Source organism: Rhinolophus sinicus, linkage group LG11 (genome assembly GCF_036562045.2).
Source record: "Rhinolophus sinicus isolate RSC01 linkage group LG11, ASM3656204v1, whole genome shotgun sequence".
NCBI lineage: Eukaryota > Metazoa > Chordata > Mammalia > Chiroptera > Rhinolophidae > Rhinolophus > Rhinolophus sinicus.
This window is the reverse complement of record NC_133760.1, coordinates 12,953,470-12,968,839: the sequence shown is the minus strand read 5'-3', so window position 1 is coordinate 12,968,839 and position 15,370 is coordinate 12,953,470. Positions and strand designations below refer to the sequence as shown.

Below are 15,370 nucleotides of genomic sequence, written 5' to 3'. Positions count from 1 at the left end.
TCTTGTCACCTCCCTGCCCTCATCTCTCACCACTCATCCCCTTACTCACCCTGCACCAGGCGCACAGGCCTCCTGCTCTTCCTCAGATTCTCCACAGAAATATGCGAGCCCCAGGTCCTTTGCACTGCCCACGCCAGTGGCCCAGAAGGCTCTTTCACACATAGTCACACAGTTCGTGGTCTCCTGCATTCAGGCCTCTGTGCTCTCAGGCCTTCTCTTACCACTCTCCTCATCAGCTGCCTGATTTTGTATTGTGTGTTTGTTTATTGTCTTCCTCCCCTACTGGAATGTCTGCTCCCTGAGGACAGCAGCTTTGTCTTGGTCACTGGTGTCCCTACGGTGCCTGGCCCAGAGCAGGTGTTCGATAAATATTTGTTGAGGGAGTGAGTTTGTGAATGACAGATGGATACTGTGGCAGGAAGGCTCGAGGTGGCCAAAGACATAACCTCATTTTGTTCCTCTCTGTAGATGCACAGCCTTTGACATCAGCTCTCCTGGGACCCTCAAGGAACACTAGAGTCCAGAGCGTACTAAGGGTGAGTGCAGTCTGGCTGTTTGTTTGCTTAAATCTTACAACTGGTACACCTAAGCCTCTTTATTAAAAAAAACACACAGATGTATTCAAAAGAGTATCAGGAGAAGGATGAAGTCTCCTTCACTGTTCCTCCCTGCACCCACAAATCTAACATCCCTCAGAGGTAATTATGGTCAGTAGTTGGTGGGTGTCCTGCCCAACTCCTTCCCATACATGAACATTCCTGCCTGTGTGTGTACACACTTACTATTTTAGTTTGCTGTATAAAGAAGCCACGTTATATAGATGCTTCTGTAGCAGTTTCCCACTGTCCCCAACAGTAGTGGACCTGGAGATCTTTGTTCATAACATACATCAGTGTGTCACACTTCTTTTTTTTTTTTTTTTAACTTTTTGAACGGAATTTTTCAAATGTACAGAAAGCAGCATTCGCTCTTTGGTGTATACAGTTTTTTGAGTTTAGGCAAATGCATGCAGTTGTGTAACCATCACCACAGTCGTGATGCAGAATTGCTCCATCTCCCCCTGTGTGAATGTGCTGTTTCTCCACAGGCAAAAAAATACAGTGTAGGTATCTCTACATAATTGAAGTATGTAAATATGGTAAATACCTGTAACCGAAAGATTTTAAATATGTTATTTTGAGTTTCTGGTTTTTTGCTAGTGAACACCCTTTTTTGTTTCTTTGAGAGAGGTTCTAAGTGGGGGAGTGGACCGTGGGTATGGGGCATTCCAGTTGGTAGTGGGGTGTTTTCCTAAGTGAGGACACCAGCCTTTGTGGGCAGGAGGCAAGGAGGGTGCTTGGTGTCATCCTCAAAGCACCAAGAGACCCTAATGGTGTGGAAAGTGGGAGAGTGGAAGATTCTGGCGTCCATCTACTCGGCACGCAGGGAGTGTTGGCTGAGTTACAGGGACTGGTCAGCAAGCTTTGGGAACTAGAGTGAATCTAGACAGTAACTTCTCTCTTGGCCGTTTAGTGGGTTCATCACATTCCTTCATTCAGGCCTAAGGCTCTGCTTGGGTGCCAGGAGCTTGTTTGTGGGACTGTCTCTGGGGGCCAGATTTCCATCAAAGGATGCTTCTCAGCACAATTCTTTATGAACATTTCTATTTTGAAAGAATTTCAGACCTACAAAAAAATTGCAAAAATAGTAGAGTCCACATATACGCTTCACCCAGCTTCCCCTGGTCTAAATTACCACTGGTCTAAGGCTATGAACTCAATGCCAGACTTTAGTCAAATTTCACTAGTGTTTCCATTGATGTCCTTTTTCTGTTCCAAGATCCCACCCCAGACCTCATACTGCATTTAGTTGTCACGTGTCCTAATCTCCTCTGATCTGTAACGGTTCCTTAGTTTTTCCTTGTCTTTTGTGACTGTGACACTTTGCAGGAGGACTGCTCTGTTATTTTGTAGAATGTCTCGGTCTGGGTTTGTCTGGTGTTTTCTCAAGACTAGTTGGAGGTTATGCAGTACTTGGCAGAACACCTCAGAGGTCATGTGCCCTCCTCAGTGCACCATGCTGGGGGCCCATTATGTCTGCGCGTCTTATCGCTGGTGATGTGAATCTGGGTCACTTAGTTAAGGTGCTGTCTGCTAAGTTTCTCCACTGTAAAGTAACTGTTTTTCTCTTTGTCATTGATAGATATCTTGGGGGAGGTACTTTGAGAGTATACTTGTTTCTCCTCAGACTTCCTCCTGCTAACTTGGGCATGCATTGGTGAGGTGACTCTTGCCTGCAACAATTTTTACTGTAGTATTTTCCTCGTGGTGATTTCTGTGTGTCCCTCTTTCCTTCTACATTTATTCATTGTCCACATAATTAATTCTGTAAGGAAGACCTGTTCCTTATCTCTCATTTATTTCAACTTTCAGTTTATTAACATGTATCCGTGTGGTTTCCTAGATACTCATTTTACTCTAGCTCATTCCTTGTCAGCGTGGTGAAAGATCCCAAATTATGAGTGAATGTCTAGTATTGCCTCTCAAACCTCAGGAGAACCAGCGTTTTTTTCTACATGGTAACCAGCACCTTAGGGAACTGGAAAGCAGGAATGGGGTTTCGTTTACTCACGCATTTGGTTTTTTCCTTTGCTCACCTTTACTCAACAAATATGCATTTGAGCACCTACTGGTACTGGGGATTCAGGAATGAGCAAAATAAACAAAATCCTTCCCCTAACATTCTCCTGGAGGATAAAAATAGATAAACAGGTTAACGAAGGGCAAGTACTGCAGAGATGAGAAAAGCAGGAATGGGACTGGCTGGGAGTCATCGGGGTGATTTTAGACAAGGTGAGCTGGCAAGTCCCTCTAAGGCGGCCCTGAGTGGAGGGAATGAGGCAGGTGCCCGACCGCATTCTTCCACCGCCAGTGGGAGATCTAAGTAAACTATTTCACTTTGGATCAGGGTTTTCAGATTCGGGATTCGTGGCAAACAGGAAAATGTGTTCCCTCTCTGAGGGGCAGCCCCTACTTCTCTGTAGTGCATGCAGCCCTGTGGAAATGCCAAGTATTGCTGCATCTTCTAATATTTTTTCCCCAATAGAAGAAAACAGTAAGGAATTCTTGCTAGTCCATTGCACCCAAATTGTGCTATATCAGATCATTTTTAGTGGTATGTGGATGAATGTATTTTGTTTGTTTTATTATATTTATTAAGTTACCTTTGTAGCAAAAGATTCCAATTTCGCAGTTTGGTGGTAATGTGGAGTCCCTTTTACATATATGCATATATATTTAAGTGCAAATATGAGTTGACTTAAAATATTAAGTAAATAATTATACAGGTAAGACATAGATGCAGCTGAAAAGGAAGGGCGGAACACAGCTGAGCTTTGGTAAACACTGCCCTGGCTCAGCCTTCCACTCTTTCTCCTCTAGTTATGGGTCTCAGCCGGGAATTGGAACTGAGGTTGGCAAACGATTATATACCCACGGCCATTTGTTTCATGGTGGGTGCATTAGGCAGGAATGCTTACAGCTGCAAGAACAGACAACTCAGCTCCCAGCAGCTTAAACAAATGAGGATTGATTTCTCTCCCATCACAACAGACCTGGAGGTACTTGGCTGCCGACGTCGGTTCAGAGGCTGAGTGGTGTTCAGGCTGGAACCTCTGGTTCGCTTGGCCTTCTCCTCACGGTGGTGAAGTTGCCGCTGCAGCTCTAGCCAGATCCAGGAGGATGGGGGTCAGCCCTAGCAGCACGTGGTCTTCACTGCTGGACTGCTTAAGCACTACCAGAATCCCCCCAGAAGGTTCCACTTACATCTCACTGGCCAAAAACGGGTCACATGGCCCCCCTAACTCCAAGGAGGGTGGGAAATTTCATTTAGCTTTTCAGCCTCTCCTGAGGAGGAAGCCAGAGAAAAAGGAAATTGAGAGTGTCAGTTGGGTTAGCAGCCAGCAGTATCTGGCTCCACAGAGGAAGAAAAACAGTAGTAATTAACATTAGTGGGTGCTGACTCTGTGCCAAGCCCTGCTGTAAGCACTGTACGTGCATGATCTCATTCAGTCCTTACCCCCAGCCTGGTAAGTTGCTGCTGTCATCCCCCCATAGCAATGACTTGGAAACTGAGGCACAGAGTGGTGAAGCCCCTTGCCAAGTAGAGGAGCCGCGGTGGGAACCTTTGCAGTCTGTCTCTAGAGCCCTGGCCCTTGTCCACTATACTTTGTTGCTTCCTGAGAGGTCCTGGGTGCTCAGACGGCTAGCTATCTTGTCTCAGTTCTTCCAGCAAGGGAGGAAGAGGACAGCATATTTTGCTTTGGGGAAGTTTTGGTCATTAAAAGTCTTTCTTGTGAATCACATCCGCTCCTGTAACTACCTCTCACTGGTTCTGGTCTGGTCCTGGTAGCAGCACCGGCCCCTCGTCTTGCTGGCAGCCCTTCAGGGCTTGCAGATGGCTGAGAAGACTTCTGCTGGCCTCCCTTCTCCAAACAAATTGTACCTGTGCTTTTAATTATCCTTCCCTGCGGGAGGCTTCTGGCCCTGGGGTTCTTCCTTTCTTGGGGTTCTGCTGGTCCACTCAATACACTTAATATGCGCCTCCTCTGTGCCTGTCCCTCTCGTACCCTGAGGTGTGGGTGTGAGAGCCCCAAGCCTGTGTGGGCCCTGCGCTTGTGGGGCTCGTTGTCCAGTGAGGGAGGCAGGCCCTCAGTGACAGCCCAGAGTGTTCAGGGCTGTAAGGAGAAAGACCAGGGGATGGTGGGAGCCCAGAGGAGGTGCCTAGCCCAGTTTAGGGGTCAGGGAGCTCTCCAAGAAGCATCTTTGGGCCTTAGAGGAGGAATAGGCATACGTCAAGGAGCAGTTTTTCCTTCCTCCATCTCCCCTTCCTTAAGTGAAACTCATGACAAGTCTCCTTCCTGAATCTCCACTTCCTTCCTTTGTAAAATGAAGGGTTTGGACTTGGGTTTCCATCCTGGAGCGATTAATACAGTTGACCCTTGAACGACACAGGTTTGAACTGAGTGGGTCCAGTTATACGTGGATTATTGTCAATAAATCCTGTAAATGAATTTTTTCTTAAGATTTTCTTTTTACATTTTCTTTTCTCCAGCTTTATTATAAGAATACAATATATAATACATATACAAAATATGCATTAATTGACTATGTTATCGGTAAGGTTTCTGGTCAACAGTAGGCTATTAGTAGTTAAATTTTTGGGGAATCAAAAGTTATATGTGGAGGGGCCGGCCCAGTGGCTCAGGCGGTTAGAGCTCCGTGCTCCTAACTCCGAAGGCTGCCGGTTCGATTCCCACATGGGCCAGTGGGCTCTCAACCACACGGTTGCCAATTCAACTCCTCGAGTCCCGCAAGATTGAACATGGCACCTTGAGCTGAGCTGCCGCTGAGCTCCCGGATGGCTCAGTTGTTTGGAGCACATCCTCTCAACCACAAAGTTGCTGGTTCGACTCTCGCAAGGGATGGTGGGTATGCCCCCTGCAACTAGCAATGGCAACTGGACCTGGAGCTGAGCTGCGCCCTCCACAACTAAGACTGAAAGGACAACAACTTGAAGCTGAACGGCACCCTCCACAACTAAGATTGACATACTGTTCCCCATTAAAGTCCTGTTCCCCTTCCCCCCCAAAAAAAAAAATGTTATACGTGGATTTTTGACTGTGGGGGGGGGTTGGCGCTGCCAACCTCCACGTTTTTCAGAGGTCACAGTATTTGGGAAAGCTCTGTAGGTAAACACCCCAAAGTGATAAGGGTTCTAATAGAGGAATCCACAGGGCTGTGGGAGTCCAAAGGAGACTCCTGACCCCGACTTGGGTTTCAGGACAAGCTTCTTGAAGGAGGTGAAATCAAAACTGGTTGACGCAGTGACCAGGAGCACAGGCTCCAGACTCTAGCTAACCTGGTTCTAAGCTTAGTCAGTGACGAGCCCATGTGGGGAGCCGAACCCTGGGAGTTCGTTTCTCCTTAGGTGGTTTAGGAGAATTAAAAGGCGACTACGAGTCTCAAGTACCTGAACAGTGCCTGGCACAGAGGAGTCACGTAATAGATGAGATGGTGGCGATGAAGTGGTGGTAGCTTGGCTCATTAGCCCTTCCTTACTGCATGCGAGAGGTTAGACAGCTTAGTCACCAGCCTGTCACATAGTGTTAGCAGCCCCTGTTGTGATTATTTACTCTCCAAATATGAGTGGTTACCTTATGCCCAAGCCTGAGCTTGTGTGGTGCCTGGATAGGGAGGACCGGCTGTGGGAACGGCTTGTGCAGCTGAGGCCTGGGCCAGAAATTTCGTGGGAGAAGAGAGGAGCTTCTTTGGTTTGTATTGGAAACTCACAGCTGTTGGACTCCTGGACCCCTTTCCATCTAGTCTTTGGGCCTCTCAGCACTGGCTTCTAGAATATGGGCTGACCTTGACCTCTGTGGCCAGAATGCATGGATGCTCTGCTCAGCCCATCAGCCAAGTCCCAAATTAGACCTGACAGTGTGATTTATTCTCTGGGATGGAGCCGGGATGGCAGAGTCCCATTGGGTGATTCCATGGGAAGGTTGTCAGCCCGAATTAGCCGAGGCCCTTCATGCAGCCTTGCTGTTCAGCTTCCTCCAGCTAACAGAGTTTTCCAGGGTGTTAGGGCTTCTAAGCAGCCTTCTCCTGTCCCCAGAGGTGGACACTTAGTTGTGATCCCTAAGGAACTGTGTTTGATGAGGACCTCTGAAGCAAGCTCTGTCTGAAAGGTGTCAGGGGGCTGGCGAATCCTCTGGGTCCTTTCATCTGCCGAGTCAGGAATGAAAAGTGGCAATTCCCCAGGGAGTACAGACGGTCCCAACTTAACAAAGGTTCGACTTAAGATTTTTCGGTTTTACAGTGGTGCGAAAGCATTGAACATTCAGTAGAAACCGTACTTCAAATTTTGAATTTTGATTTTTTTCCCCGAGCTGACAACATGCAGTAAGATCCTCTCTCTGCTGGGCAGCAGCAAAGAGATGATTTTGTCCAACTGTAGACTAATGTGTCTGAGCACATTTAAGGTCGGCTAGGCTGAGCTAGTTCTGTGGGTTAGTTGTATTAAATGCATGTTTTACTTAACGATATTTTCAACTTGTGATGGGTTTATCGGGACGTGACCCTGTCAGAAGTCAAGGAGCCTCTGTAGTTGTTCCGTGCCCCCCTCTGTCATCCTTTCACTGAGGTCAGTGCCTCGCTCCTCGCCTCCCAGTCTGATCACTGTCACCTCTGCCTCTGGCTGCCTTCATTCATCCACAGGACGGCCAGTGATAGGCAAGGTTTTGCCGCAGTAACAAATTAATCCTGAAATCCTGTAAATTGGGATACAACAAATGTCGATTTCGTATTTGTGACACAAGGCAAGTCAGGGGGCTTGACTTTGTACATCAGGGACCTAGGCTAACAGGAATTCCCTGTCATCAAGCCTTACGACTGGAACACACAGCCTCCAGGGTCACTATGGCAGAACAAGGGACCTAAAGGGTCACACAGCAGCACTTAAAGCGACACAGTTCACTTCCACTCACACCTGGAAGTTGTGTGGCCCTGCCCAGCTGCAAGGGGCTGGAAATGGGGGGGGCAGGGGGAGCACATGGGTGTTCAGTGAGCAGTAAATATCCTGGCCACAAGAAACAGGTGTGGTATTTATTAAGCACCAACTGTGTGCCGGGCCTTCTAAGGGCTCATAGTTCAGTGGAGGAAACAGGAGCTAAGTAAGTAATTACAGAAACAGCTGTGTAATTACATCTGTGCTAAGTGCCCCAGTGGAGGAGCCATGAGAGCATATCGGAGGGGCCCTGGCATGTTTGAGTTGGTTAGGAGTTGTCTGTCATGAGGCCTGCCATTCGTGAGGAGGCCTGATGAACGAGTAGGCCTTAGTGGAAGGGGGAGAGTGTTCCCAGTAGAGGGAACAGTGGCGGCAGAGTCCTGGACGTGGGGAGGACATGACTCTGCAAAGGAACTGGAAGGTGGCCAGCCTAACTGTAGGGTCATGAATGGGGGAGGTAGGTGGGGGCAGATCACGCAGGCTCCACGTGGCTTTGGGAAGGAGTTTGCTTTGGTAACACCTGCCTTTTGGAGCTGTTGAAAGGATTCAATGACCTCAGTCCTTCTTTCAACAAATGTTGAGTTCCTACTCTTCAGCAGGTAGTGTTTCAGGTACTAGGGACACAGCAGTGAATAAGACAAATATATCCCTGCTCTCATGGAGCTGCTGTTCTACACAGGGGAGACAGGCAATAAACAAGAAAAATAGGGTCATTTTACTTGGTGAATAAACTTATGACCAATAAATAGGATAATTTTAACAGAAAACATGTAGTTTGGATGCTTTGGGTTTACAAGTAACAAAAAACCCATTTGTGCTGGCTTAAACTGTGAGGAAATGGGTGGACTCCCCAACTCAAATTCCAAGGGTTCTTTGGGCTGCCTTCTAGGCTTGTAACATGGCAGCTCAACAGTGGCATCAACAGCTCTGCTGTCTGTGATGCTGCCTTCACCTTAAGTTAAGGCAGGTCCCTTCCGGCATCATAGGATGACAGTTAAGGACACTGCGTGCAGTTATAGGTGGGAACAAACTTTTTCAAACTCTGTGTGCCCCAAGAATCTCCTGTAGCCCACTTTTGTGGGCAGTGAATTATAGAGCCAGTGGGAAAGCAGGGAGGAGGCTGCTGCCAAAGTCCAGATGGGAAGCGGAGGACAGGACCAGGACAGGGAGAGTGGAGAGTGAGAAGCGGCAGGTGAGGAGGTCCACTGGGCAGGGCTTGCTGACAGCATGGCCGACTGAAAGGACTGCTGAGCAGACAAACGCGCACACACACACGCACACACACACGGATATCCACCATGTATTGTGTCTTCCTCTTGTAAAAATCATGGTGTACGTTTGCATATGACAGCCTCTGAGAAATCTTGCAGGAAAGAAACCTGCTTCTTTGACTGTGGAGCCTTTTTATTTTCTAAACGAGTTAACATGTTCTACAGAAAAAACTTGAAAAATTTTGTTTTAAAATTGATACTCGTTGTTGCTGCACATTAGTGTTACATGAGAGCTTTAAGAAACTTCAAGGCCTGGGCCCCACCCAGACCAATTCATTAGACTCACTGAGGGTAGGACCAGGCGTGGGATGTTTTTCTAAAGCTCCCAGATGTTTCCAGGGTGCGGCTGAGGGTGAGGACTACTACTTTATCGTGTCCTTGGGTGAGCTTCACGTTATAAAGCTGTATTGTTTGCTTGCATGTCTGATTATCCCAGTAATCCTTGTTGTTTAAAAAAAAAGAAAAGAAAGAACACAGAATCCTCCAAGATAATCAGTTTTGCAAGCTGATATGTATCTTCCAGATTAAAAAAATATATACTAAAAAAAACAAATACCTTATGTGTCCCAAAGCAAGGTGATTTCCCATCTTTCCAAAGAGAAGGCTTAAAAAAAAATATTAGGGACCCACTTGAAATATTTAGGGATATAGATGATGTAATCAGCTGCCGATTTATATTTCTTAATTTATTAATTATGTGATACCTTCAGTATCATGATATCAAAAATGTTGAATTCAAAATGTTGCCTATGTCCTCTCACATATCATAAGACAATGTTACACTCTTCACAGGCATCTGTATCATCATTAGAGTCACTTTTTCAGGCATTTACACGTATTTCCGGAATGCTGCTTCTCCACATCCATCCAAAGTGTTTGTGATATGGCACTTCTTGAATCTGTGTATTATGTTGTCACTGGAAACTATATCCCAAGCTTCGGGAACCCAGTCATACATCATTAGACAGGTGTTTTAATTCCCCTTTTAGTTGTGTACTGGTGATCTCTACAGTGTAGCCACTAGCTTACTGTGTCACATTAAACAAACTTTGATTTTTTTTTTTTAAGGACAGTTACTGAAATGGATAAATGAATAAATGTGAACATACAGAAGTGGTTATATAAGCACTTGTTTTTTGAGTCAGTCAGACTAATTGTTCCAGGATGAAGAGTAAATGACAGACAGTTCAGGAAAATTTAATTTTACCCCACACAGTGGCACTTTGCTTCAAGACTGTTTTCAGTATGGCCTTCCACACTCTTTTTTCAGTTTTCAAATTCTAATTTAAATGCCTTTCTATATGCAGTAAGTATTTTGTTTAAATTGAATGAATATTGCTTACAATTATTGTCCCTATCTTGCATTTTAAAGGAATCTTTAAAGGGGCTGTTTAAGTGACTTCTAACACTTGGAATTGTGAAGTCAAGCCCTTGGGAATAGTTGCTAAATCTGTTATAATATATAATGCCCCCTTTTTCACTGTTTCCAAAAGTAGCATCATGGAAGTCTTTAGATGCTAATGTGTCTTTTCAAAACAGTATTTTGTTCAAAATAAAATAATACTAAAAAGACAACTATTATTTCTAAGGAGTATTTTGGGTGATGGGGGTGTCTTGCTTTATATTTGGGTAGATCTTGTATTCAAAATAAATTAATTAGATTAAACACACACAATTAGCTCAGTGGTGTTTGACCTTCCTGCCAGGAACAATAACTCATTGGACAGCCTGAGTTCTCGGATTTTCCCAGCTTAATCTTGTTCATTTATTCATTCGTTCATTTGTTCATTCAGCATCAATTAATTTCTTGTCAGCTATCCTAAGAACCAGTATAGAGGACAGTAGTAATAATGGCCTGTGTTGGAATTCCAGCCCTCCACTTCTGTGTAACTGTGCCTCAGTTTCCCCTTTTATAAAATAGAGGTGATAATACTACCTGCCTCATAAAGTGGTTGTGGGGTTCAGGGATTTAATACAGATCTACAATCCCAGGTGGAAGTGATCCAAACAGACAGATTATCTTTGCTGCAGAAATACCAGTATGATGGGTGCTCCCCTAGACCCTGCCAAACACAGGCTCCATATTACCTTTCTAGAATCCTAATTATCCAATACACACCCAGCCTAAGAGGTTCAGAATGGGATCATGCAGCTGTATATATAAAGCACTCAGCATAGTGCCTGGCACATAATAAATGCTGTGTAAATATTTATATTTATTATTTAAAGTACCTTGCCCTCCTTAATCATCATCATGGAAATGCAAATGGTAACCACAGTGAGATACCATTATACACCCACGTTAGTTACTAAAATAAAAGACAACATGGGAGGAGATGAGGTCAGAGAATCACATGTGCGGCCTTGTGGGGACTGAGGCTTTCCCCCAAATGTACGGTGGGAGGGTTCTGAGCAGAGGAGGAACGTGATCTGACGCACGTTAACGAGGCCCTCTGGCTGTGTGTGGGAGCAGCGGTAGGAGCCAGGAAATTGGGGAGGAAGCGGCTGATATGTCCATGGTCCAGGCAGGAGACAGTCGGGGAGGGGGAATCCTAATCATATTTTGAAGGTGGAGTCAACAGTGTGAATGGATGTGGGGGTGAGAGAGAAGGGTGGAGGGTGATACCAGGGTTTGGCCTGAACACCAGGTAAGTAGTGCAGGCGTTGAGTTGTGCACCAGAGAGGAAGTTTACAAGTAGTTGATGGTGATATGAAGAATCTAGAATGCAGCTTTGGGTCTGTTGACTGTGAGATGCCTTTTGGACTGTTGTGAGCTGGCTCGGAGGCAGATGGCTATTCATATCTGGAGATCGGGGGAGAAGTCTAAGCTGGAGAAAGAAATGTAAGAGTCCTTCACAAAGTAATGGTATTTAGAGCCAGGGACCAGATGAGATCACCAAGGGAGGGGTGTGGATGGAGAAGAGACAAACTGTCCAGAGAGATGGTGAGGAATCAGGAGGCTGGGATGGCAGGTGCCAGGAGGAGGGAAGAGACCAGGAGAGCATGGAGCCCTGAGGTCAGGTAAGGCAGGAGGGAGATGAGGGCCAGGAGACGGCTGCTCGGTTGGTCATTATGAGGGACAAATGGCTGATAGGAGCGGGTTCGGGGCGGGGGGGGCTTTATTTTTTAAGAGCAGTTTTAGGTTGCAGAAAATTAATCATAAAGTACAGAGAGTTCCACAAACTCCCTCTCTCCCCACCTCACATTCTCTATTGTATCCTGTATTATTAGCGTGCTACATTTGTTACAACTGATGAACCAATATTGGTGTATCATTACTAACCGAAGTCCATAGCTTACATTAGAGTTCACTCTGTGTTTTACATTGTGTGGGTTTTGCCAAATATGTGACATTTATCCTCCATGACAGTATCATGCAGAATAGTTCCGAAAGCTCCCCTATGCTCCCCCTCATCCTTCTCCTCCCTCTTGTCCCCCGACAATCACTGATCTGTTTTCCTAGAGAGACAGGGCCTGTGTCCACATCCCCAGCGACAGGAGCTGTGTGAAGGTAGGGTCCCGTGGGTTTTGTTTGTTGCTGTGTCTCTCGTGCTCAGGCCATGTCTGACACACGGGAATTGTGCAAGAAAAATGTGTTAATGTCTTCTCGGATTGGGGCGGGGGGATTAGAACCAGAAGAGGCCCTTGGGATCAGAAGCTATCCCTCTACAGTATGGCAAAATGTGCCTGTCCTATGGACCTGGGCTTCTGTCCCCAGTGGGCTCTTATCTGTTCCCCCATAGATATTAGGAGAAAGGAATCATTGGAAATAGAACCCATTCATCTGGGTAGCCCCCACACAAACCATTTACTGAATGCCTGTGGGCAGGACTCACATAGCTTCCCCATCTGTGAAATGGGATAATAATACTGACCTCATGGAGCTGTTGTGAGGAGTCGGTGAGATAATGCTAGAAAACCCTGTAGGTGTTTAATAAATGTGAGCTGTTGTTTAATGGTCTTATTACCATTATTCTGACTTCATGGCATTCACCATCCAGTGGGGGAGAGATAGATATCAAATCATCGGTTAGATAGCCACATCATTCAACTGGTAATTAAAGTCTCAAGAGAAAGTCCAGAGTGTCTTGAGAGAGAATAACAGGGTTGGAGGTGGGGGTCTTTCTCATGGCTGGAGTGGGGCTGGGAGGGTCAGAGAAGCCTCCACTTGAGGGATAAATAGGAACTTGCCCAGGGCTGGGTTGGGAGGGGGATGTTAGACCTGGAGTAGAGCCTGTACAAAGGGCCCTGAGGTGTGTTGTAGACCAGAGGCCAGTGTGCCATGAGCAGAGTGATGGGGGAAGGTCAGCAGGCAAGTCATACTGGACCTCGTGAGCCCTCGTTAGAGATTTGGACTTTTTTCCCACAGCCTCGGGGCACCATGAAAGGGTTTAAAGAAGAGCAATGGATGACCCGCTTGTTTTTTTCACTAGTGCATGTACTTTCTAGGCTGGGTGTCCCAACGTGCTTCCCCCCACCCCCCGACAGTTTGTACCAACTGCTATTATACACGCCAGGGTGAGGGTCAGAGACTGCGGCCTGCCCCTCGGCACCTTGAAGTGCTGGCTGTGCTGTCATCTGGCCACTCGGTCTGCAGGGTTGAAAGGAGCTTTATGTAAGGAGAAGGTGCCCTGGTTCCAGACTCAATATCTAGGAAAGAAGCAGCTTGCTGATCCATCCCAGGTCACTAGGAGGCCTGCAAAACAGGCCACCACTACACTGCCTCTTGCTCAGAAAGGCTTGGGGCCGTACTGACTCATGATCCCTTCCTCTCAGAAGGGACCCCAGCCCACTTCCCAGAAGGATAGCCTCATTTCCTCCCAGGCCTGGCACTGCCAACAGCACTTCCCCCTTCTCCCCAGTTCCCTATTTCTTTTGTAAGATGCCAACCAATATGCTTTTCTCAGTTTCCTCTTCTGGGCCAGGCCCTGGAAAGAGGCGGGACAGGGTGGGAAGGGGAGTTTCCAGATTACCTGTGTCTGCTTAGCACTCACTGCACAGGAATGGCTATTCTGTGGGCCATGAGTTTAGGGAGGAGGCCCTGTGCCCCAGCCCCTCAGCAAGGGCCCCCCTCCAGCCTGAGAATAGTGTCAGATTCCTGGGGTGTAGAGAGGCCCAGGTCCCGTGAGACGTTCCCCTGATCCTTCATCCTGGCTTCTCCTCTACTGGAGCAGCCCCTGCAGTTGCTGGGTGACTAGAGGACCTTGCTGGCCCTCCCTCTGCTGTACCCAAGGCTGCCCACTCCCAGAGCAAAGTGGGCCCTGACTCCATGGGGCAGGCGGGGTGGGAGGATTTTCCAAGCACTTGGGGCCATTGTGTCCCAGAAAACCCAGAAAGCTTACTGTGACTTCTTAGCAGTGCCACCCAGGTGGTCAAGAGACTCTTACAGAGACTCTTAAACAGGGTTTCCCATCTAGGTCTGATCCTTACTGCTAAGTATACTGTGGGTATTGACTCACGTAATCCTCCCAGCACCCCTATAAGGTAGGTACCGTCCAATTTTACAGATGAGGAAACTGAGGCACAGGTTAGTTAGGTCACTTGTCTGAGCCACACACCTAGGAAGTGGTGGAGCCAGGATTTGAACTCATGGCATCTGGCTTCGTAATCACTATGAGATACCCCCTTCCTGCTCACTCTTCCAACATACACACACACACACTCTCTCTCCTTATCACGTCACCCTGTTTATTATCTCCTGAGTACTTACCATAATCAGTTTTGACTTGTGCGTTGCCTGTCTACACCCTTTAGCCTATTGGCTCTTATTTGATAATCCAACATATGTCTTTTTGTTGCTATAAACCCAGCATCTAGAACAGTACCTGGCACAGGTACTGTGCACAGGAGCTGCTCAACACCTATCTATTGAATGAATGAACCGAAGTTGCTAGTGACAAGAATGTGGAGGAACGGGACCTCTCCTGCTTTGCTGCTGGGCCTGTCAATTGGTCCAGCCGCTCCTGAATACAGACTGGCAGCTGCTTAAAAACTAAATATGCCGCTCTCATGTAACCCAGCCATGGCACTGTAGGGTATTTCTCCCAGAGAAGTAAGACTTATGTTCACACAAAAACTCATACACAGTTGTTCATAGCAGCTTTATTCATTGTAGCCCAAAACTGGGAAGAGCCTAGATGACCTTCAGCAGATGAAAGGTTAAACAAACTGGTACATCCATACCGTGGAATACTACTCAGCGGTAAAAGGGAACAAACTGTTGATACACGCAACAATTTCAATGAACCCTAGGAAATTATGCTGAGTGAAAAATTCCAGTCCCAAGTGGTTACTTACATATAGGGTAATTCTATTTAGACAGCATTTTTAAATGGCAAAATTATACAAATGGAGAACAGATTGGTGGCTGTCAGGGGTTGGGAACAGGGTTACAGGGAGGTGGGTATGGTTATAAAAGGTCACCCAAGGTATCTTTGTGGTGATGGGACTGTTCAGGTTTGCTTGTGATGGTGAATACCCACTCTTACACATGTGATGAAATTGTACAGAACTAAATACACACACACACACACACACGCACACACAAATGAGTG

At 46.6% G+C, this 15,370-nt stretch overlaps 1 protein-coding gene across 10 annotated transcripts in view; it reads left to right on the top strand.

The window, feature by feature from the left end:
• SIPA1L3 (signal induced proliferation associated 1 like 3) overlaps positions 1–15,370 on the top strand; it is a 218,053-nt gene that overhangs the window by 85,813 nt on the left and 116,870 nt on the right. For 8 of the 10 annotated variants that reach the window (XM_019751421.2, XM_019751429.2, XM_019751427.2 and 5 more), the window contains exon 2: positions 469–536. The exons of the other annotated variants lie outside the window; for them this stretch is intronic. The gene's annotated coding sequence lies outside the window, so the exon portion shown is untranslated. The remainder of the gene's footprint in view (positions 1–468; positions 537–15,370) is intronic. 10 annotated transcript variants of the gene reach the window in all.